Raw genomic sequence first — 25343 nt, 5'->3', positions numbered from 1 at the left:
TCTATCTGGAGTCATGTTAGTGTGATCCCTAAGTTTTAGGGGTTCGGATTGAGTTTATTGGATTTGTAATTAGATAACTCAATCTAACTGAGTTATAGTCAGTTAAACTAGTTCTAACTATTGGAGGAACTAGTAAAGGTCTAGTAATGAGTTGGTGCACCAGTCCATCCTTAGTGCCACACCAGCTAATTGAATATTCACTCATAGACAACTCATGCATGTCAGTTCAGAGGAAGACCCAATTGAGATTAGAGTGTAGGGATAATGTACTATCAATTGTATAGGTTTCCAAGTTGTATAGATGGTGCATGCAATCAGTTGAGGACCTAGTTTTGGATTGAAAAGTTATGGAAGAAGAATTTCCTCATCAAATATAGGTTGATTCTCTCAAGAATTGTGCAAGGAAGCAGGGGCTTGGAAGGCAACAAAATAGGCTAAGTGTTGGCTTGAGCTAGCTTGTGAGCAGAGAGTTAGATTATACTTGTGCAGGAATTGTTTAGGAGGAACAAGAATTGTATTTTATTCTTAGATCTTCTGGTTAATGCAATGTATATAGTCGGGGTTTTGAGCAGTTTCTTTCCTCAGAGAAATTTTGTGTTATGTGCCATTGATATTCTTCCTCTTTCTGATTATTGTTTTCATCGATCATTATTAGTTTCCATCATAAAGAGTAGAGTATATTCTTGTCTTATGTTTTAGTATATCACATGAGCTGTTGAATCTATAGAAAAAATATACATGGTATTAGAGCTAAAGACAGTATAGAAGAGGATATTTCGAGTTTGTTGTGCAAGTGAAATTCGAATTTGCATTTCATACTTCAGAGTCAGAAAATGGATTTCTACGGTTTGAGACTTGAGTATGCCTTGGATGGAAGCTTGAATTACATAGCCTGGAAGGACATGATGGAAGCAGTGCTGGAAGACAATGGCCTCAAGGAATTCATTGATCAATACATTCCTAAGCCTCCAACATCAGATGCTAAATATATGGCTAAATGGAGCAAGTGTGTGGCAAGGGCGAGGTGAATTATTCTTGAGGGAGTTCGAGACCACATTGTCTCGAGTCTCCATGGCAAGGAAACTCCATACTCAATGTGGAAGGCATTGATGAACCTGTTTCAGAATAGAAGTGAATATAGGAAGTTGGCACTGAATGACAAACTCAGAAAGATCAAGATGGATAAGGGCGACTCAATTCCGAATTACTTGCCCAAGTTCAATCATTGTCATGATGATCTTGGAAGTGTCAGGATTACTATTGCTGAAGATGATATGGTGAGCCTAACTCTTCTAGGACTTCCCAAGAGTTGGCACATTTATAAAGACTCTGTCAATGGGAGGGAGAAGCTACTAGATTGGGAATGACCGTGGTCGGATTTGGTACAAGAAGAGTTTCTACCGAACACCAAAGATGGGACCTTCCAAAGAAGTGGAAGAGGATTTTGCCTTAGCGAGTAAGGAAAAGAAAGCCAAGGGAAAGAAGTCCCAAGGCGAGGTGGGTGGAAAGAAGATGGACTTGTCAAAAGTCAAGTGTTTTCACTTTTGTGAGTATGGGCACTATGCCACAAATTTCCCACAGAAGAAAGCAACCAAGAAGGAGCCAACAGTAGCGGCAACAAGTGAAGCTCTAGCTTCACAATTCGAACTTGATTTAAATCTCATTGCATGCATGGCCAACACTGTAATGGGAGTTGTACGATATCTTGACAGCGATGCCTCGTTCCATATGACGAGGAACAAAGATATCTTTAGCGATTTTGAGGAGAAATACCTCAAGAAGAACATAGAGTTTGGATATGACAGGAGGTATAGTGCTACCGGGATCGATATAGTTACCTTTCAGAGGGAGTATGGCTCCCCTCTCAGAATCACAAATGTGATGTATGTTCCAAGACTAAAGAAGAATCTTGTTTCTGTTGTGGTATTGGAAGACCATAGCTATGATGTGATTTTTAGTAAGGGAAAGGTTTTCCTTAGACACATCGCCATGGGATAGGTGAAATAGATCGGTGTACGAGTCAAGAACCTGTATTCTCTTGAGGTACAAGATGCATGCAAAGCCTTGAGGAGAAAGGAAAAGGTTAGAGACTTGGTGGTTGAGAGGGAGAGTGAATTACCTCTCAACATGAAGCCCTAGAAGAAGCCTTAGAAGCAGTCTCAGACAATTGTGGAGCAGCCACAATTGGAGAAGCAAAGAGGAGACCGAGTGGAGAGATCCACTCAAGCAGAGAAGAAGCAACCTCAGAAGCAGTCTCAGACAATTGTGGAGCAACCACAATTGGAGAAGCATAGAGGAAAATGAGTAGCGACATCCACTCATGAAAATACATCTAGTAAGGGGAATTTAGAGCCAGGTGAGCAGAGGGAGCACATGCAGCCACAACTCCAAGTGAGAGGTGGGGTGATGTGAAGTATTAGTCCCAACAGTGCAGAAATTTGGGTAGGGTCCATTGAGAGGTTTTGTCTCATGGATCATTGTTGGGAACGGGTTCCCCCAAGGGGAGTTTTGGGGCTAAAAGCCCATGCTTTGGGACAATTTTGTAATAAAATTGGAAAGTCTCTGCATTTTGTGGTCGTGAAGAGCGAAGGTGTCAAGAGTCATAAAGGGTTGTCCACCTTAGGCTTAGCGACCTACGCGAAAGTAGGGGTAGAGGGTATAAACCGACATCACGACCATCTCAAGGTGCAGAAACTTGGTCCCAACATCCCCCCATACTGCTTCGGGTGAGACTTCAGTCCGCACTCTATCGGCTGATGCCAAAAGGGCCAGTAGTGTAGGGATTTGTTTGGCTAACTAATGCTAAACCTGGGTCAAGGCCCACAAAGCCAACAAATGGTTCTGTTGCCGGGACCAGAATCTGCATGAGAGATGTGTGATGTCGTATCACTGGAATCCAACTAAGAAAGAGGTCAAAGACTGGTTGGATAGGAAGATCCACGAATTCGCGGCATAGGAGAACATAAATCCATAACTGACAAAGGAATAGTGGCTAGACAGGTACCTATATATAGAAATCCACGAGATCTTTTTCTGTTCCTTTCCAGTTGAGTTATATGAGTGGATCGCGAAGCTAGCAGATAGCCAAGGAAGGTGGAGGCTTGACGGTCCTATTGTCTAGACCCCGGAGTTAGTATAGAGACTGGAAGCCTCTGAGGATAAGATCGCTCGCGCTGTCGATCATTGGATCAATTGTATCATAGGGGGGTTTGTGATAGAATTCGCGGTTGATACCTCAGTCAGTTACAGTGAGGCGGAGCGACGCTTTTTCAAAGGTCCGCGAGGTAAGTACTTGAAGTCTTTAAATACTTGGATTAAGATGTTATTGTGCAAAAAATGGGTTATGCAGCTACCTTGATGTTCAGAGCTACACGAAGTGGAAAGACTTACAGGAACGAAGAAAGAAAGGGTCCCGAATATAGCCCATTGATTTCACCTCCTTTGAGTGATGAAGAGGGAGTAGCACAAGATTCTCTGCGAAGTGCAGTTCAGTTGATAAAATGAGGGTTCCCGCAACTACCAACTCCACCCACACCACCTCCACCTTCACCACCATCGCCCCCTACGACTTCGCCCACACCACCACCACCTCCAACACAGTTTAACATGGTGAATTCAGTGAAGATGCCTTTGTTTAAGGGCTTGGGAAATGAGGACCTGAACTAGTTCTGGTTCATCATAAAAGCTGTATGGGAAGTTCAGGGCATCACAGACGATCACATGAAGAAGGCAACATTGGTTAGTGCTTTATAGGATCGTGCGCTAACTTGGTACATCAAGTACTCTATTGATAACCCAAACATTGGGTTGGCAGAGATCCAAACCACACTGAATAAAGATTTCAGTAGGCCTAAATCCGAGGCACATCGATTGTGGGGTTCAAGGAAATCACAATGAAACTAGGTGAGACACCTTGGGAATTGGATCAGAGATTGAAGTGTAAAATTCGTGAAGCTAATATGAACTTAACAGATGGACAACACCACGAGTGGTTCATGGATTTTCTCTTGCCTCACCTAAGGGTTGCACTATCACAACAAAAGATTACGACTTAGGTAGAGGCCTTGGAGATTGCAATAAGACTGCATGAAACACCGATGCAAGATTTGAATCTGGGGGTTCAACAGATCCATGTGTAGTTGCAAAATCTTTGCCTCAAAATGCAAAGTTTGAAGTAGAACATAACATTTCGATCGGAGGCACGTGAAAAGATATGGTGCTTGAAATGTAAAGGTCAGTGGCATGACAAAGACCACTGCTTGGTCTTTGTGAACTATATTGCAGGAGGAGGACCAATGCATTTGAGGACAAAAGCCCAAGCAGGACCGAGCGCGGGGCCTGGGTTGTGGTGTGCTATATGTCAAGTAGCAGGGAAACATATGACTGATAACTGTCATTTGCTGTAGAAGTTTGCACAAACACTGCAACAACTATTCTCCAACTTATGTAAGTTGGTAGGGCATGATGAGCACAACTTCTGAAATTATGAATTGATGATGGACATAACACCCACCTATAGAGTTCAGGTAGAAATGCGGCCTCCTGACTAGAGCGCTAGGATGGCGCCAATAGGCTTTTAGTGGCGCGGACGAGGCCGAGGTCGAGGAGGACCTGGCAGAGGTCGGGGACAGCTGATCTGTTACAATTGTGGAGGACCAGAACACTATGCCCATGAAGGCACTAACCCAACGCGTCTATCGTGAAAATATTGTACTCAGTTTGATCATGAGATAGAGTATTGTCCTATATTGATAGCGAGGATACACGACAAAGGGGTACTACCACCACAACCGACTCAGAACCTGCAGATGGTGAGGGTTGAGCCTCGCGAAGAGGATCCGAATGTGAATATAGTGCTCCGAAGTGGAATTGCAACAAGCAACAATAAGGGGAAACAACTCGAAGACAGTGCATGGGTTCGCAAAGTTTCGACGAAGGAGGCTGAATTTTATTTGGAGCGCGCACAAGAAACGTTCATGGAAGCAAAAAAGAGCTTCGTTGAGGCCTCTACCTGAGGGAGTCGGGATAAGCTTGTTCAGGAGATGGACCCTTCTATGCTTACGACCTTTCTAGAGACCTGCATGAAGCTACTGCGCGATAGCAAGGCTGCGAAGGGTTATAAGAAGTTATAAATAGATGCACTGGAAATGCTCTAGGTGAATCGCACATGGTACGAAAGACTAGTAAGCATAAAGCAAGGACAGGGCATGAGATGAGACTTACCACGCAGATAGGAGAATGTGAAATGGATTAGGTTATTTTGAATTTGGGGTTAGACGTGAACGTTTTGCCGAAGCAGACTTGGGAGTGGATGGGGAGACCCGCTCTACAGTGGTCTCCGATTCAGTTAAGGATGGAAAATCAGCAGAAGATCATGCCCATGGGACGACTACAAGGAGTAACTGTAGATATTGAAGGCGAGAGCGCATTGGCTGATTTTGAAGTAATAGAAATTGTGGATGATAGCAATCCCTACCCTGTGCTCCTTAGCATTGATTAGGCTACTAACATGAACGGGGTAATCATCCTAAATAAGCGAAAGATGATATTTGAAAAGAAATCACTTCACGTAATAGTACCCCTAGATCATGTTGAAGGATCACGCTATACGGAACTATTCTGCGATTACGAAAGCGATGATGATTTGGATTGCATATATAAGATAACAACGCGAGACCAAGATTTGGTGAATTCAACAGTAGATGGACGAATTACATGGGATCGTGAGAGTTCCTACAACTAAAACTTGGAAGAAGAATTAGAGCACTGGCAGAATTGGCTACATAAAGTAACCATGTTTAGTTGTAACATGCTGACCTGGTTGTTGCGCTGTGTGTCGTTAAAGGTAAGAAATCTACCCACTTATGATGGCTTGAATGATTTGGATGTGTTTTTGGATGCATTTGCGAGGGAAGTACCAGAGAAGCAGCGCTTCCAGGCTTTGGACTGGGCACTGCGCGCTACACCTGCGAGATGGTGGGGTACGTACAAGGGTAGTTTTGATGATTGGCGTGAGTGTAGGAGGATGATGAGAACACGCTTCAGGAAGTTGAAGGTACAAGTGACAGAAAAGTATGACGGGAAGGATGATCTGTGTGCACACTTGGCCAAATGGGCTAAGGCCTATGGAGCAAAGCCCCAACTTGAATGGGTGCACTTGTTCTGTCACACCTTGGATGTCATCCGATGAACTTGTATTTGGAGACAGAGCCCCACCATGGCACAGGCAAATGGGATATTTAGCGTGAAGGGTTCATAATGACGTTCAACTTCAAAGATGGGTTTGATTGTATTGACGAAGAGCTACAAGAATTTGCAGTAGCAATCTTTAGGATACCGCAGGATCCTTTGGATCTGGTTCAACCTGATTGGACTACTCAGATGAGCCACACACTGGAATGCTATAATGTGACTGCTGAAGAAGAAGACGAGGACCCATGAAAGATTGATATCCCTGAAATTGAGGGTCACCGCAAGGTCGAGGGATCACAGATCGAGAATCCTGATAAAACTGCGCCATTGCAAATGAAACAAGTAAATGTTGGTATGGAGGCGGAGCCCAAATTCGCGAAGATTGGAGATTACTGGGATGACACAACAGTAGATAAGGTTGCCGAATTTCTCTAAAAATACCAGGATTTGTTCCCTACTAAGTTTACAGAGTTAAAGGGGACAATAGGAGACCTGGGCATTATGAAGATCACGTTAAAACACAACGTGAAGCCAGTTAAGGAAAGACCTTACTGTCTCAACCTAAAGTATAAGGAGAAGGTCCGCTTAGAGTTAGATAAGATGCTTGTGGCAGGCATCATTGATCCTGTAGAAGAATCTGATTGGGTAAGCACAATGGTGGTACAGGAAAAGAAACAGAAGGATGAAATAAGGATATGCATAGATCTCAGGAAGTTGAATGACGCTTGCGTGCATGATCCTTTCCCGACTCCATTCACTGATAAGGTCTTGGATAATGTAAGTGGTCAGGAATCATACTCATTCACTAATGGGTTTTCTGGCTATAATCAAATCAAAATCAGCCTAAAGATAGAAGCAAGGCGACCTTCACGACTGAATGGGGATGTTTTTAGTACACTGTAATGCCTTTCAGATTAGAGAATGCGGCTGTGATTTTTTGCGCATAGTCATTGCTGCATTCAAAGACTTCATTCATAAGTTTCTAGAGGTGTACTTTGATGACTGGACTGTGTTTGGGTTGGTAAAACGCCATGTGGCAAGTTTGCGCTTAATGCTAGATACTTGTCGAAGGTACCAGATTGTGCTCAATCTGAAGAAATGTCTGTTTTGTGTTCCTTTTGGGACTCTGCTGGGTCATGTGGTTTGTAGACAGGGATTGATGGTAGATCCTGCAAAGATCGCAGTGATACTTAACTTGGAGGCACCAAGGAGTGTGAAACAACTGCGCGCAACCTTGGGACATACTAGGTACTACAGGAAGTTTATCAAGATCTATGCCCATATCACTACGCCTATGGAGAAGTTGTTCAAAAAGGATGTCAAGTTTTGTTGGAATGAGGACTGTCAGAAAAGCTTGCATGGATTGAAAGAAAAAATGGTCACCACACTGATTTTAGTCTTCCTAGATTGGAAGAAGGAGTTTCATGTACATGTAGATGCGTCATGTATAGCACTAGGAGCAGTACTGACATAGGCTGGCGGAGGAGAATTGTACCATCCTATAGCGTTCGCAAGCAGGAGGTTATCCAAGGTTGAGAAGAACTATTCCACCACTGAGTGCGAAGGATTAGCCATGGTATACGTGCTCTAGAAGTTTAGACACTATTTGTTGGGTGGACATTTTAAGATGTATACGGATCATTCTACATTGAAATACTTGGTCAATAAGCTTGTGTTGGGGGGGATAATCTGTAGGTGGTTGTTATTATTCCAAGAGTATGATTTTGAAGTTATTGTGAAGCCTGGATGATTGAACGCAGGACCAGACCATCTGTCGTGCATTGAAACGGGGGAAGAGCCCACTAATTTGGAGCAGGGATTGCCTGACCCGTATCTCTTTACAGTGCATGTTGCAGATGGTCTCTTTGAAGACATCATACACTTCCTAATGACAGGAATTACCTCGAAAGGCTACACTACCCAGCAGAAAAAGGAGTTAGTGGTGTGCGGGGCAGAATTTTCTGTCATGGTCGGACATTTGTACAAAATGGGGCCTGATGAAGTATTACAATGATATGTACCAGAGTTTGAAAGGATTAGTATCCTCGCGGACCCTCATGGGGGCACCGTGGTTGGGAATTACACAGGAAGGATGACCACACAAAAGATTCTACGCGCAGGGTTGTGGTGGCCAACCCTCCATCAGCATTCAAAAGCTTATTGCAAGGCGTGTGATGTGTGTCAAAGGACTGGCAGGGCATTATAAAGAGATGAGCTGCCTCTGAACCCATAGATGACATTACAACCTTTTGAGAAATGGGCAATATATTTTGTGGGACCCATTTAGCCCCAAGGGAAGAAGACGGGAGCGCGTACATTATCACTACGACTGAGTATTTGACTCGATGGGCGGAGGCACAACCTGTGAAGGACTGCACAGGTGCGACCGCTGCAAAGTTTCTCTTTGAGTATGTACTGACGCGATTTGGGTGTCCAAAAATTTTGATGAGTGATCATGGTACGCACTTTTTGAACGAAATGATCAGTGCGATGAATGAGGAATTTCGGGTATATCACCAGAAAAGCACGCATTATCACAAGCTAACGGGACAGTGGAAGCATTCAATAAGGTACTAGAGAATGCATTGACCAAGGTTTGCAACGCTTAACGAAGTGATTGGAACCTGTGCATACTCGTGATACTATGGGCCTATCGAACAACAAGCAAAAAGTTGACTGGACAAACACCCTTTAGGCTTGTATATGGTGTTGAAGCAGTGATTCCCATAGAATACATTGTGCCTAGTCTACGCACAGAGACACTCACGGGTATGACAGATCGTGGAGCGTCCGAAGAGAGGCTCGCACAGCTTGTTGATCTTGAGGAAGAAAGATTTCTGGCTAGATTTCACCAATAGGTCCAAAAGCAGCGCGAAAAAGCATGGCATGATCGACACATTAAGTTGCGCACCTTTAAGGTAAATGATATGGTTTTGTTATATGACAACAAGTTTGATAAATTTCCAGGGAAATTCAAAATTCACTAGCTAGGGCCCTATGTCATTAAGGAGATTACCGACGGTGGAGCAGTTCAGTTGGTTAAATTGAACGAAGATCCCTTCCTAGGAAAGGTGAATAGCAGCCGATTGAAGCCATACACCGATGATTCAGCCAGGTGACTATATGAAGGTAGCATATTATTAGTGCTCTAGGTAGCTAAAAGGAGGCGCGGGACTATAAACTAGACTGCCCGGGTTGGGGAACTACGTGATTGGAGGATTATGTGGAACGAGGAAATTTCACAGGGTTCGCGACAGTGCGAAGAGAGCTGCGCTACCCAGGGAAAAATCGTGTAGGTCAGCCAAAAAGTGACAGTTAAAGTCATTGTTCATGATTTGACGATAGGAATACGGCCAAATGGAGTGGGAAACCGACATTTAAGACAAAATTTATGGGTAAGATCCTTGGAAATCTGCCGCCAATCTGGCATTGATGAACCGAATGTGGGGGGAATGGTTGGATTTGAATTCAAAATGGCCTACAAATTACAGGTGGAGGCCCAACGAGAAACATTTGGCATTTTGAAAATTGAGTTGGTGAGCTCTCAGACGTGCATGACCCATGCATTATTCAAAGAATTGCTTGACTAGTGAGTGTTTGATCGGTTTCTAGAGTCCAACCACAATTTCATCTGTGATTTTATCCCAGGATCCGAAGCTATGGATGCCGAAGTAGTGACAACCGAGGGGGTTGTGCCAGAGGTTGTTATGGAAGCAAAGGGAGCTGCTCCAAAGGTTGCAAAGGTACTAGCTGAATTCCCCAAGTCACCACGGATGCCTAGATCGAAGCCTACCCCGACCAAGGAGAGTGCAAAGGATAATAAGGGCAAGCAAGTTGTGATACCGGTGCGTGCATCGCCTAGAAGAAACCCACCGAAGGACAAGCCCACCGCACAGGAAAAGGGCAAAGCTATTAACTCGGAGCCAGAGGAGGAAGAGATTAAGGACATCCCAATGGATGATGAGGATTTGGGGGTGGAAGTGGAGGAGGTTGAAGTCGAGGGTTCTGACCCTATCACTATATGAATACGTCCCTTCGCGTAAGGGTAAGACCAAGGTGCCAAAGGACATTAACGAAAGCAAGGTCGCCTTGCACATACCTCCACTACAGGACGAGATTGTATTTGAAGAACCGTGCTTGGGTTGGGTTCCGTTGTTGAAACTGGAAGATTGGGACTTATCTGACACTAAGAAGTTCCCACACTTGGCGACAGAACAACTAATGCACTGCGTTGTTCACACAACCACCGACATGACTGCATTGGAACCACAAAAGTGGCTCAGGGGAGTCGACAAGGCAAGTCTGCTCAACCTGCTATGGGTGTCGCACTAAAATCACACACCCATTACAGTATTCTTCATCAAGCAACTTCTATGCTTGGTGCAAGATGGGTGTCTATGGCTGGAGGAGCCAATTCCCGTCATCAACAGGTTGATCCATAGGATCACACGGCTACCCTATACGGGGGAAAATCCGGCCATGATGTTTAGCGGAAAAGGTGGCGAATAGGCCCTCGCGGAGGCCATGAAGGAGAAATTCAAGCTCGTGAAGAAGCCGCGAGGCTATGCCATCTCGAGTATCTGCGATCTCACAGTCAAGGTGGCACCGCAAATTTTGGTAGGAAAATTTATGAGGAAGTGCCGTGCAGATGAAGTGCCAACACTAGTCGTTGCTCTAGCATCCCAATGCGCTGAAGGAGTCTAGTTTAATTGGGCATGCTATCTTTGTGGTGAGTTCCTTGCAAACTGCCGTGAGGCACAGGAGCTCAGTAAGACCTTCCACTATGCGTGGCTCTTGCTGTCCATTGTGCTGGTAGCCTAAGAGCTGTCGGAAGACAGTCAATTCCCCTCGGTCGTGCCAGACCTGCCAGAAGCAGCAAAGTACACTTTGCTGTGGGTGACCAAGGATTCTTAGTGCATCAAGGATAGCAAGATCTTCTAGATCTTGATGGAAATGAATATACGCGTGGCTATCAATCACAAACCGCAATTGTCGCTTACTGTGTTTGCCAAACTGCAGGAGTACGTGGAGTTCAAGGCAAACTTTCAGCACATATTGATCAGGGCATGGAAGGACCCTGAGCAGACGTGGCATGACTTTCCTTACTTGGCAATGGGTGACACGATTGATGCAGCTCTTGATCACTGGCTGATAGAGTGGTGCATTGCCTCAGACTTGGTGGTGGGGTCGAGCAAGTCTATCGCGCGGTGCAAAAAGGAGGAGGTCAAGCTCAAGATGGCATAGCTAGCCGAGAAGAGGAAGAAGAAGGCCATTTCCAAGGCCTAGGTAGAGCTCGATGCCGCCCAACAGGTAGAAAAGCAGACAAGTGAAACAGAGCGTGGCTCTAACAAAGGTGCGAGGTCGCCTTCGCCCGAAACAAAGGAAGAAACGGATGAGCAAACAGAGCAGCATGGAGCAGACCCACAGATGGTGTCGTACCACATCAAACGTCCAAGAGAACAAGAAAAAGTGGGGCTGCGAAAGAAATCCAAGGCCAGTAAGACGTCGCTAGACCCAATCACCCTAACAGAGGGAGATTTGAATGACATTGGAGACACGGTGTGGGATGTCACCGTGGAGGTACTGCAGCAGTTCGAGCAGCAACAATAGCAACTATTGGGGGCCATCCAGACGGGTCTGCATGAGCTGCAGATCTGTGCATCACAGGCTGGCACGGTGTCTACCATCCTCGCTATCGGTACTTTAGAAGCTGCCGAGATGCTGCGTGCAAAGGACTCCCGAGCGATAGTGCTGCTAGATGGAGCACTAACCACATAAAATGAAGCTGACAGGCATGCTTTCAACGCCATCAAGGGAGTGGGGTTGAGCTTGGTAGCGCTTCTTGGCAAGGTGATCCACCTACTGCAAGATGGAGTGATCGTAGAGCTGAGGGCCTGTGAATAGCGCGCTTTACAGGTAATCAATGAGTAGAAGATTAATAATGTACATATGGCCCTGCAGCGAGACACTGCCCTCACTTCCATGGTGGAACTTACTAACACAAATATGCGCATGATTAAGGCCATGAGGGAAGCCTTCCGAATGGTCCTGGAGTTGGCCATTCCCGAGGGAGAATCGGTCGAGGTGCGCGTTCGAAATCTTGCTACAGGGGTGCGTGACGCTGGCATAGAGTTGGCTAAGGTTCAGCTGGAGATCAACCTACAGATTGTAGATTTGCAGTTGAAGGCCCAACTTTCAACTCCACTGGAAGTAAAAGAGTAGCGTGCAACTGTTATCATAGAGGTGATAGCGGCGGTAGACAGTGCAGTAGCGAACTACACACAAATTTTTGAACAGTCGTTCGAGGTCTTGACGAGTCTGCAGGAGGATCATAATGTACAGTAGCCAGAGAAAGAGGCATGAGAACTACAGTAATTCTATGACGAAGTAAAAGGTACAGTGCGCATCATCGCTCTCACATAGAGACTGGTGAACCTGTAGGAGGCCAAAACATTGAAGGAACAGATCGATGTAGCACATCACAAAGAGGCAGTGCTGAAGGCGTGCTTGCACCCCTGGTTGGACGAAGCTTATTCAGTCACGACCTCCATTGAAGGCAAGCTTTCTAATCTTCAAGTGACTCAGCAGAAGCTTCAGACTGACAGTTTAGGACCAACGATAGAGCAGTTGGTTGAAGAAGTGAAGCAGGCGGCCGCACAGTGCACCACTGAGGTTGCCATCATATAGGTCAAGCTGGGAGATCTTCGCGCCAAGATCTCTGCGCCCGCAAAGTTACTCGAGGGCGAGTCACCATGTTTGTGTTGGGGGCCTGTTGGGAATAGGTTCCCCCAAGGGCAGTTTTGGGGCTAAAAGGCCATGTTTTGGGACAATTTTGTAATAAAACTGTAAAGTCTCCACATTTTGTGGTTGCGGAGCATGAAGGTTTCAAGAGTCATAAAGGGTTTTCCGCCCTTATTTTGTAAAGTGTAAAGTCGGCTATAAAGATCCACCCATGGTCCGTGGACCATGGGATTGTATAAAAAGGAGCTAAGTAAGTAAGCTCTAGGTAGTTAAGTAAGGAAGAAAGTAGTGAAGTAGAGTAGAGAAGTCTAAGTGTTCTCGGGTCTTAGCGTAGATATAGGTTCTGTAGCTGAGTGCACAGAGGCCTAGGGTGGAAGTCCACAGCTGAGTGCATGGACTCTTGCATCTGTGTTCGCAGGGTGGATAGATTCTGTATTAAACTAGAAGATATCAATAAAGAGAAGTATTCTGCAATTACTGTGTATTTAGTTCCTGTTAATGCATCTGATTATATTGCATTTTGGGTTTAATTTACAATGTTTATTTGATGCATGAATATATGTGATTGTATCGGTTAATTGAACGTAAGTAAGGATATCAGTTTACGCGGCGCCAACTGTGATTGATTAAGAAGATAAGTTAAACACGGGATAAATTGGGAACCTATACAATACATTGTCTTAGCTGTGCAAAAGTACCTGGACCACGGGTTAGGGTTGTGTGAAGGTCAATCATACACCTTCATGGAGGTACTAAAGGGCAGAATAAAGGGTAGACTGACAGAGCCTTAAGGATTAACAACCTGTGCAAAAGTAGGGCAAAGGGTATAGACCGACATCACAACCATCTCAGGGTGCATAAACTTGGTTCCAGCATCCCCCCATAATGCTTCGGGTGAGACTTCGGTCTGTGCTCCACAGGCTGATGCTGAAAGGGCCAGTAGTGTAGGGATTTTTTTAGCTAACTAACGCTGAACCTGGGTCAGGGCCCACAAATCCAACAATCATTACCTTGCTATGAGAGCCCACAATACATAGTAGTATGATGGATCAATAACGGTTGATGCAGTCAGATATCAGAGTGATAGAGACAGAGGCTAGTAGTAGTCAGATACTGGAGAGCATAGAGCAGAGTTGATAGATGGCACAAAGGCAGAGTCAGCATAAGCACAAATTTTTCAGTCGACAAAGGCAAATTTAGTAGCAGTCATAGAATTTGGTGACAAATGCATCATACTAATTAAGGTTAGATGTTTATTTTAGTTTCAGGAGTTTTTGTAGCTACAACACTAGATAGAAGTGTTTCATGCAAAACATTACAAAGGTTCAGGATCGGAACAAAGTTGAATTCCTTTCTTGTTGAGAGGGAGTGTTGCAAATAACAACAAGAAATGTTAAAAATAACATTTAGAAATTCAAATTTAATTTGTCCTTGAATTAAATTGTAGTTGTTTTCTCATACAAACTTGTAATAGTTAACTAAGTTAAGTTGACTCAGTTAGCTTAGGAAATTCGAGTTGGAAGTCTATCTGGAGTCATGTAAGTGTGATCCCTAAGTTTTAGGGGTCCAAATTGAGTTTATTGGAGTTGTAATTAGATAACTCAGTCTAACTGAGTTATAGTCAATTAAACTAGTTCTAATTGTTGGAGGAACTAGTCGAGGTATAGTAGTGAGTTGGTGCACCAGTACATCCTTAGTGCCACACCATCTAACTAAATATTCACTCATAGATAAATCATGCATGACAGTTCAGAGGAAGACCCAGTTGAAATTAGAGTGCAGGGACAATGTACTAGCAGTTGTATAATTTTCTGAGTTGTACAGATGATGCATGCAATCAGTTGAGGACTTAGTTTTGGATTTCACAGTTATGGAAGAAGGATTTCCTCATTAAATAAAGGTTGATTCTCTCAAGATTTGCATAAGGAAGTAGGGGCTTGGAAGATAGCATAATAGGCTAAGTGTTGGCTTGAGCTAGCTAGTGAGCAAAGAGTTAGATTATACTTGTATAGGAGTTGTTCAAGAGGAACAAGCACTGTATTTTATTCTCACGTCTTCTAATTAATGTAATATAGATAGTCGAGGTTTTGAGTAGTTTATTTCCGAGAGAAATATTGTGTTATGTGCCATTGATATTCTTCCTCATTTTGATTATTTTTTTCATCAATCGTTATTGGTTTCCACTATAAAGAGTAGAGTAGATTCTTGTCTTACGTCTTAGTGTATCACATGAGATGTTGAATCTACAGAAAAATATACATCTAAAATGCTAAAAAGTAAAAATTAATGTCTCCAATGGATCCAACAGTGTCAAAAACCCCCATCTAGGTTCTTTCTGCACCTCATTTGGCAAAAAATTGAGAAAGTTATGCATGTTACAAGTTTCCCCAAATTCTATGGCTAGTCTTCCTACAATTCGACCCAAATCTAGCTTGGGTGCCCCAAACCCGGAACAGACATACAAATCTGGCCTACAATCCCACTTGAAGGGAAAAATTGTAGGACCGTTAATTTGGCCATTAATTCGCCAGTTCCGAAAAATTAGGGTCACATGGGTGCATATGAACGCATAGGGGGGTGAGATTCTAGGGCCTAACTCCACCATATGTTTAGCCCCTTCGATAAGGTTGCGTTCATGGTCACATTCGTTCTCGGTGACCAGGGGCTAGCCCCCTTATCTGTGTGTGATCTTGATCCTATGGCTTGTCATGTGGCCTTGGGCTGGCCCCCTTGGGTAGGCCCCCTCCACATTGTCACCTCCAATTCTTTGTTAGCTCCGTCAGTAATGTCTTGGGTGCGGTGGTTGTGGGTCGGGCTAAGGCCTAGTCCCTTGGCCCCTCTGCCTACAGTCCCATATGTGCTTGTGTGGCTAGGGGCTAGGGGTTCTCTTTGTAAAACTTAAATAGAACCCCTCTGCCATATCTATTAAGAAACATAATGTGGCTCATTGGTTGAGGCCTGTTTTGTGTGCTTCCAGGTCGCGGGTTTGACCCCCGTGGTTGCTTGAACTCCAAATAAATTTTTAAACTAACCTCCAGAGGCCACGTGGAAACCCTCGGTTGGCCCACGTGGCCCTCCACTATTGGCTCCCTTCACCAAGTCAACAACAATATAATAAAAACTTGGAGCGATAGGAGAAATTAGAAAAAAATTTGAATATTAGAAATTTTGTTTTTTTTACCAATCTGGCGAGGCCATGTGGAAACTTTCCACTGGCCCAAATTTTCTAGTCACCTGTCCTTTTTGCCAAATTTTACCTATTTAGCAATTCGATCAGAACATGATATCAAGAGCATACAATATCGGTTTTGAGTGAAGCAAACTGCATTGGATTCAGATCACTGATATCTATCCATTCATTTAGGTTTCGATCTCTATCACACACTTTTATTTTTGAGCACTAAATTGATCCTCTAGATCACTCCTCCCCATTGGAAGCTTTTAGACCTAAAAAAGCTCATTTCAGTGACCAATTAAATGAGGGTACAATTCCCTCACCCTTCCAACCTCAATCCATTTGATTTTGTTTGTTTTTGTCGCTTTGTGCTCTTCATGAATGTACTTCACTTTTGAAGTCTTTGTCTTTCTGTCAAAGATAGGATCTTGCTACAATTCTTCAAGATGTTTAGATGAGAAAACTTTTTCTAAATAAATCTGAACATTCTCTCCTCGACCTTCAATCAAAGGAAACTTATTTAATTTCAAATTCACTTCACCTTGAACATTTTTACCATAACAATGCTTAGCATGTCTAGCCTTGCACTTGGCTCGACTCTTTACCAAATGTGATCACCATTGCCATCCATCATCCTTCTTCAAAGCCCAAACATTATGAAACCCACAAGAAGATGGTCATGCCCTCTTTTTCAAATAGCCTTTGCATTTTCTTTTTGACCTCTACGTGCTTTAACACTGGCATCTTGTTCACACCAATGTTCAACAATGAAGCATCTTTCTTCAATTGCACTTCATTTTGTTTACCTCTTTTAGGAGGAAACTTGTTAGAATCCTGAAACATCTTATAACATGAATTAGAAACCTCAATGAAATTAGATTTTAAACTTGATTCATATCCTTGAAAGGCTTTAGGTTCCTCAACATCTTTGTGCTTGAACATTAACAATGAAAAATTCTAACGAGCATTAATATTTCTGTTCATTTGTCCAACATTCATAAGAGATAAAATCAATTTCTTGTTATGTGCCCTTATAATGTACTCAATCCCATTCTTGAACAAATGATATTTGTTCTCATGGCGATGAAAAATATCTCTCCTATCATAAATATATGGAATTCCCAAAACAATACCACATATATCAAGCGGAACTACATCAAGTTCAACCTCATCAAGAAAGTTTGCAATGATTGCAAATCTAAGTATGCATTTCTTTGTCACCTGCAATTTTGCATTCTCACATACCCAACCTAAAGGATAAGGTTTAGGATGAGGAATGGTTTCTAAATTCAACTTCTTGACAATGTCTTCTGAGATAAGATTTGCTTGTGAACCACTATCAAACAATGTATCTATCTTGGTATGTTTTGAAATGACTCTAATGTGGAAAAGCTCTATTCTTGTTTTTTCATATTGAGTATCATTGAGACAATTTGAAGAACTAGTACTTGTAATGTCCTTACCTTTCAAACCCATGGTTGTGATATTTGTTTCATCCACAAAATCATAACCTAAATCTTGTTGTGTAGTTACAGCAATCTTGTCTTTCTCCTTGTTATTAAACATTTTGGGTCTCATTTCAGGATGAAGTTTCCAATAGTGGTCTTCATCATGGCCTTCTTTAGAACAATGTTTACATGTGATATTTTCTCCTTCTTTCTTAACTGCAACATTCTTTTTATCTTTTCCTTTAAATTTCCCTTTTCCTTTTTCTCCATACTTGAATGACTTCTCACTAGTTTCTTCAGAAACATTTTTCCCTCTTGCCTCTAAATGAGTTGCCTATACACAAACTTCATCTAGTTTTGTAGGGTTAAACATGAGAATGGTATGTCTCAAGTAACTATGCAATCCTCTAATGTATTTGAGAAAAGTATCTTGAGAGGACAAATCTATACCCAAAATCGAAGATCTTTTCCTAAATTCTTGAGTATGAGATTGCACATTTTTCCCCTTAGCTTGCCTAAAGTTTTGCCAATCCATAATAGCTTTCTTCATGTATGCTAATGGATAAAATTGCATTCTTATTGCAACAACAAATCATTCCAAGAAGATAAAACCTTACCATGTTTCTTCATGTCCTCTTGAGTTTTGGCTTCCCACCAAATAAGTGTTGCACCTTCCAATCTAAGAGAAGTGAGCAAAATTTTGGTTTCATCATCTTTGATTCTTTGTATCGTGCAATGCATTTCAATATGATGAATCCAATTATATAATTTCTCAATATCTACCTCCCCATTATACATAGGAAATTCAAACTTAATATCAAGATTTAGAAAAGGAGTTTTACCATGTCCTTTTGGAGAATTTGGAGGTGTTTGTGAAAGGGTTGAAGAAGTAGAAGATGAGGATGAGGACGATGGAGCTGAAGGTGGTGGTTTGTAACCATTCCCTCCATTCCCTTTTGGAGGCTTGTCTCCTTTTCCTCCATCCAATTTTGGAGGTTTTGAGGTCTCTCCATACAACCTTGCATTTATCTCTTCATAAAGAACCTTTACCATTTCATACATCTCAAAGAATGATTTTCTGAAATTTATTTTATCTTCAAACATCCCTTCAAGACCTTCTTCATGTTCCATGACTATTGAAGCTTGAGGTGTTTTTGTTCTCCTTGAAACAATTTGAGATCTTGGCTCCAAAAGTTCTCCTTCTCCTCTTTTAAGCTTCAACCTTGTAAGCATAAGAAAAACACTTGCAAATAAATCAAACCTTCACAATAACTTGTCCCCTGATACCAAAATGATCTGAATTTGTAAACTTGAAGATTTTTAACAATTTTCAAGTGAAAATTATATGTGTTTTGGGTAGAGGATCAATTTACTAAACACATAAAACAAGTGAATTTAACCACAATTTACAGACAAACAAAGACAAATAACCATATTTGAAACACATAACACTAAACATGATAAAGGAGTTCACCCCTCTTCTGGGCTACATCTCCTAGTCTAACTTCCAATGCAAGGCCTCTTTCTTTAAGTGCTCAAAAGTGTGTTTAAATAGATTTACAATGCTCAAAAAGTAAAAATTATGTCTCAAATAGATCCATCACTATCAAAGACCCCCGTCTGGGTTCTTTCTGCGCCCCATTTGGCCAAAAATTGAGAAATTTATGCTTGTTACAAGTTTTTCCCGGATTATATGGCTAGTCATCCTACAATTCGACCCAAATTTGGCTTGACTACCCCAAACCCAGAATTGGTGCACAAAAATGGCCTACAATCCCACTCGATGGGCGAAAATGTAGGACCGTTAACTCATCCATTAAGCCCCTAGTTCCAAAAAATTAGGGTCACATGGGCGCATATGACTGTATAAGGAGCTGAGATTCTAGGGCCTAACTCTGCCATTTGTTTAGCCCCTCCAATAAGGTTGTGATCCTAGTTTCATTGGCTCCCCGTGACCTCGGGTTGGCCCATTTATCCACATGCGCTCCCAATTTTATGGCCTATTATGTGGCCTTGGGGCTGGCCCCCTTGGGTAGGCCCCCTCCACATTGACGCCTCCGAATCTTTGTTGGCTCTGTTGGTAATGGCTTGAATGTGGTGGCTGTGGGTTGGGATAAGGCCTAGCCCCTCCACCTGTAGTCCCGTGGGTGCTAGGGTGGCTATGGGCTAGGGCATAACCCAACCCCCTCCCCCAATGACGCTCTTTGTAAAACTTAAATAGAACCCCTCCGCCATATCTATTAAGGAACATAATGTGGCACATTGGTTGAGGTCTGTTGTTGTGTGTTGCCAGGTTGCAGGTTCAACTCATGTGGTTTCTTGACCTCCAAACAAATTTTTAAACCAACCTCCAGAGGCCACGTGGCAACCCTCGTTTGGCCCATGTGGTCCTCCACTATTAGCTCCCTTCACGCAATCAACAACATAATAATAAAAAAATCAAGCCATAGGAGAAATTAGAAAAATTTGTGAATATTAGAAATTTGATTTTTTTTACCAATCTAGTGAGGCCATGTGGCAGCTTGCCACTAGCCCAAATTGTCTAGTCACCTGTCCTTTTGCCAAATTTTACCTGTTTAGCAATTCGATCAGAACACAATATCGGGAGCATACAATATTGATTTTGAGTGAAACGAATTGTGTTGGATTCAAATCACCGAGATTTATCCATTCATTCAGATTTCAAGCTCTATCACACACTTTGAATTTTGAGCAGTAAATTGATCCCCTGGATAGCCAAGTCACTAGGCCACTAAGTAGCATAACTTACCTAGGACTTATACTAATTTTCAATGGTTCGATATCCTGATCTCTTGACAACATGAAGTGCCTCTAGCCAATATCCCAACATATATCACCTAATTTCTTAAAAGTCAATAAAACATACTTATTTGATGGGAGTTTCTCTATTAGCCAATAATTATTATAAAAATATGTTAGTATTAGGTGTTTGCATTGTTGGTTTTTTGATGTGTTAACCAACAACTCATCTCCTGACATCTAATAGCCTGGAGTAATTCTCTCCACATTTTCTCCATCAACTATTTTTTTGTTAATTAGGTTAGTAAGCCACCAAGCCCCCAACCACCTTGAATTGTTATAGATAAAGTTGTTCCTTGGGTCCCCTAGACATCAGATCACTAAGAGAACTCAGAGGTCATCCCACAAGACTTAAGTTTTATCTGGTGAGTGGGCCTTATACCTAATCCATTTCACAATTAATCTCTCAATAACAACTCTTGTTAGGCCATGTGACCAGGGATTGAGGTGAAGGGCACCTACACCCAAATTTCTAAACTTCCACTAAGCAACCCCAAAAATTCAAAGGGTCATCCCTAAAATTCTAAAACTTCTACTAAGCTCTCACGTTGGTTTCACAAGATTGAAACTAACTCTAATAGGGTAGAAAAAATTCCCAGACACTTTGAAGGTTCAAATACCCACGATAACCTATGAACGTACTTCAAAACACTACTCATACCTAACTATTTCTTTGACAAAATTAAAATAGGTGGTCCATGGAAAACTCCACAACTTTACCCAATGGAGTGAGGTTTATATCACTCCTTTAGGGCTGCAACATCACACTATCAACTCCAAACTCTTATAAATAGAGGGGCCAATACTTTGGCTTACCTTTGAAGGAAACAAAGTCTCCCAACATTGAATAATTCTCAAGTCTTCTCATTTCCAATAGGGATACAACCAAAATTGTTCCATCCCACAACTAGCTTGGAGAAGACCATTCACATTGATGAGCCCCAATTTTGGTACAATTTGGGCTCATTTTTGGCCTATTTTGCTTGCTCAAACCATTCATTTTTATTGTTTATGCATACACTTCTTAGTTTATTCATGTTGTTTGTAGGAGAAAGGATAGGCACTTTATCCACGTAGCTAATGCATTGTGATTCCAGGTTTTGGCATTAAAAGGGAGCAAAAGACAACGAAAAGGTGGCAAGGAGACAACGAGTTGGCATTGCTGACATAAGGAGAGGTTGTCCACGGTTTTGGGGGACATTCCTCGTGATCCTCACCAAGAACTCCGAGCCCACTTCAGCCTCCCTCTGAGCTTAATACACGGCCAGCTGTTCTACAGGAACAGCAGTTCAAAACTGCTCTACAGGAAACAGCATTTATGACCATCCTACAGGATCAGCAGTTAAACTATAGATTGAACAGCCGAGCTCCTAGAATCATGGATATCTGTTGGAGCATCATTTTGTATAAGTATAGAAGCCTTAGCCTTGGTTAGGTTGTTGAAACTCTCGTATTACTATTGTAATTTTGGAGCACAGCTCAAGTTTCGTTCTCTTTTGTAAGCCAATTTGGCATGTTATCAGATTATGAATAAAGAAGGCCACTTTTGAGTTAGTTCTGAGTTTTCTCAAGGAGCTATAGCTCTCAGGTGAGGGCCCAACCTGAGAGCCATAGTCCTCCTCCGTGTTGTAATGCATTTACCATTAGTTCCAGCACTTGAGTTTGTTTAGTTTCTTATGCAATTCGGATTTCCAGCTTGTTGGTTTAGTTGTTTCCATTAGCATAGATAGGACTGGTATGATGCTTTGCTTTCAGTATTCGAGTTTGATAGGTTGGTAGAATAAATCTCTTGGAGCTCCATCAAAAACAGGTTGCAAAAGGCTCACTGCCATCTCACCGTTGGGATTGGGGTGTAGACCATGATCAACCACCAAAAAAAGAACAACAGTCGTTTCATCTCCACGCAAGTTGCCACATGAACGTTTTTATTGAAAATCCATTCATATATTCTCGACATTGATCCATACTGCACTCTCACGCATTAGTTTCATTCCTTGTTTTCCATTTCGGATTTGTAGGTTTCATGGCATAATAGGTTAATGAATCTCTTGTTTTGATGCACAGGTCATTTGTTTCATTTACGCTGCTCTTTCTCAAGCCACTTCCTTCGTCGTTTTCTCCATCCACCTGCAAGTTCTATTCATCCTCTACCTCACTCACTTGCCCTCCAACTCTCTCATTCCACGTACCGCTCCATTTCCTTCACTCTCGTTGATTTCACCCTTCCAAAACATCAACCCATTGCATGCACCCTTCCTTCGTCTGACTTGCCATTTCCTAAGACATCATTAGGTCCATCTCCATCTCCCTTAGCCTCCCACACCACTCCAACACTCCATCCACTCCTAAAATCTCCATGACCAACCATCCTGTAGACGTGCACAGCCATCCTGTAGAAAACAGAGTATCCTGTAGAATTCCCAGCAGCCTTCCTGTAGGAGGCCATTCACTTCGTTGTCGAGCTTCTGAACGTGAGGGACCTCTGTGGATGGGTGCTGAGGATCCTTAGGAACCTCTCCAAGCCTCCCCAACCTGTCCCACACTTTCCTTCCATCTCCATCCCACCTGCACAATCAAACCCTAGTTAGGCCAAGGTCACAATCATTCCACACACTTAAAGGAAAAACACAAAAACACATTTCTCATGATGCCAGTAGCTTAGACCCATGCATTCATACTTGTTAGAGGCAATGACAGCATTCATAAGAGTTGCACCCACATTCTTTGCATTATAGAGGATAGACTAGTTAAATTAGGGTTTCATAGATTTACATGCTTTAAGTTGCTTTTGATTCAGTTTGTCAAGTAGAGCAGCCTTTCTTTGAAGTTAACTTTCGTCCATCATTGATAAAGCTTCTTCTGTGAGCCTATAGAAGTTGGCTTAAGCCCTAGCGGACTTGTGCCAGCTGACCAAGTGACAGCTGCGACAAGGGCTAGTACTTGTGCATACAGCACCGTCGCTTCCAAGTTTGTACGAACTACCGGGTTGATAAAATTAAGAGACAGGAAGCCCCAGGAGTTGTAGCATTATTGCTACAATACTGGAGCTCACCATCTTTTTGGCGCCGTTGCCGGGGAAGCGTCAGAGTATTAGCACCTGTTGCTTTTCCTCTACTTTCCTACTCTTACCTTCTGCTAAGTAGTTTGCTTCATTTCCATTCTGCAAAAGTAGCATAGACTTTCCTGCTTTCTTAGACTAGTATTTCCTGCTTTCTTAGACTAGTATTTCCTGCTTTCTTAGATTAGTATTTCCTGCTTTCCTAGATTAATATTTCCTGCTTTCCTAGATTAATATTTCCAATTCCGCAAATTTCATTTGAGCAATCTAGTTAGTTGTAGATCACTTTGTTTCAGTTTTGCAGGTACAAGAAAAAAGAAAAAGCACTAAAAACAGAGAAGAGTCCTTTCCCTTTCATGCCTCGTAGGAACCGAGATAGATCAGGCAAATTCCTACCAAACACCCCCACCACATCACTAAGTCACCCTTCTCTCTTCTTTGGTGACAGTGACCCAGAGGAACCTATAGGTGAACATCCCGAGATATACCAAGACCCTATAGACGAAGAAGAGTTAGAAACCACTCCATCTGAAGCCATGGCTGATAATGGGAGAGAAGATGAGAGAATAGAAGGAGCTTTCCCCATCCGAGAAACCAATGGGGATATGAAAATGAAAAACATTAGCCCCTCTGCCTTGCCTCACTTCCATGGACTGACCACTGAGGATCCGGATACCTTCTTGTTTGAGTTTGCTGTCCTTTGTCGAACCTATGACTATACTGAGGATGAGCAAAAGTTGAAGCTTTTCCCTTCCACTCTCAAGGATGTAGCACTACGTTGGTTCATGGGATTACCTGGGAATAGCATCACCACTTGGGCTCAGATGCAGCAAGCCTTCAATACCAAGTATAGGGATTATTGTAGGTCCAAGGAAACCAAGGGAGAAATCTTTCGAATGACCATGGGGAATGATGAGTCTTTAGAGGACTATGAGGAGAGGTTCCAACTTAGCTATAAACGGGCCAGGTGCACACTTGACCCTGAATCCCTCAAGTTGGTTCTACTCCGAGGAGTCCCTGAAGATCTCCTAGACACCCTTCACATGTTAGCTGGGGGGGACATTTACCAACTGCCTTATGAGGACATCAAAACTGTGTTTCGAAATCATTCCAGGGCAGCTAGAAAACGAGGTAGAGGAAACCTCCTCTCCACCGGTGTCCCTTTCTCCAAACATGAGCTTACAAACCAATTAGAAGATCTTAAGAGTGAGGTGAGACATACCATTGCCATGCAGCTGGACACATTCAGGATCCAGCAAAAGAAAGAGGAAGCTGAGAGAGCCTTGGCTGTCTTCAGCCCTAGGTGCACCAGAAGACACCCTAAGAACGAATGTCCATTGCATTCGGTTGAAGTGTGTTTCGTTTGTGAGGAGGACCACCCAACAAATCAGTGTCCAACCTTGCCTGGGTTTAAAGCCATGTACCAGGGAACTGAAGCCCCCACTGAACCTCTCTACTTCATCAACCAAAGGAGGCCTCAAGGATCTAGACCTTATCAGCAGGGGATGCAAGGGGCATCTCAAGCTTATTACAACCCCAACCACTTGACTCCCATGCCTTCCTGGGGTCCCCCTGCTCATCCTTCCTGGTCAATGCCTCCTCCATGGTCTTATCCACCTCAGTACCCTACTCAACCTACTTCTCATCCATATCACTCACATACCCAGTCGCAACCTCAATGGAGTGCTCCTCAGTCGGGGTGGAGGCCCCAATACAACACTCCTCCCGCCATTTTGCCTCCACCACCAGTTCAACCTCAGCCTTTACCTCCTGCTCCTCCAAGGCAACCTCAGATGCCTTCTCAACCGAACCCGAACCCCAACAATAGACAGGCTCAGCAGCTATATACTGGGGAGACCTCGTGCCCTACCTATGCTGTGGAGATCCAGGAAATCAATCTTAGATCTGG

The sequence above is a fragment of the Pinus tabuliformis genome, chromosome 5_2 (assembly GCF_031772625.1).
Source record: "Pinus tabuliformis cultivar Carrire ecotype Pingquan chromosome 5_2, CPIR1, whole genome shotgun sequence".
Lineage (NCBI taxonomy): Eukaryota > Viridiplantae > Streptophyta > Pinopsida > Pinales > Pinaceae > Pinus > Pinus tabuliformis.
The sequence above is the reverse complement of the archived record's forward strand: the minus strand, read 5'-3'. Positions refer to the sequence as shown.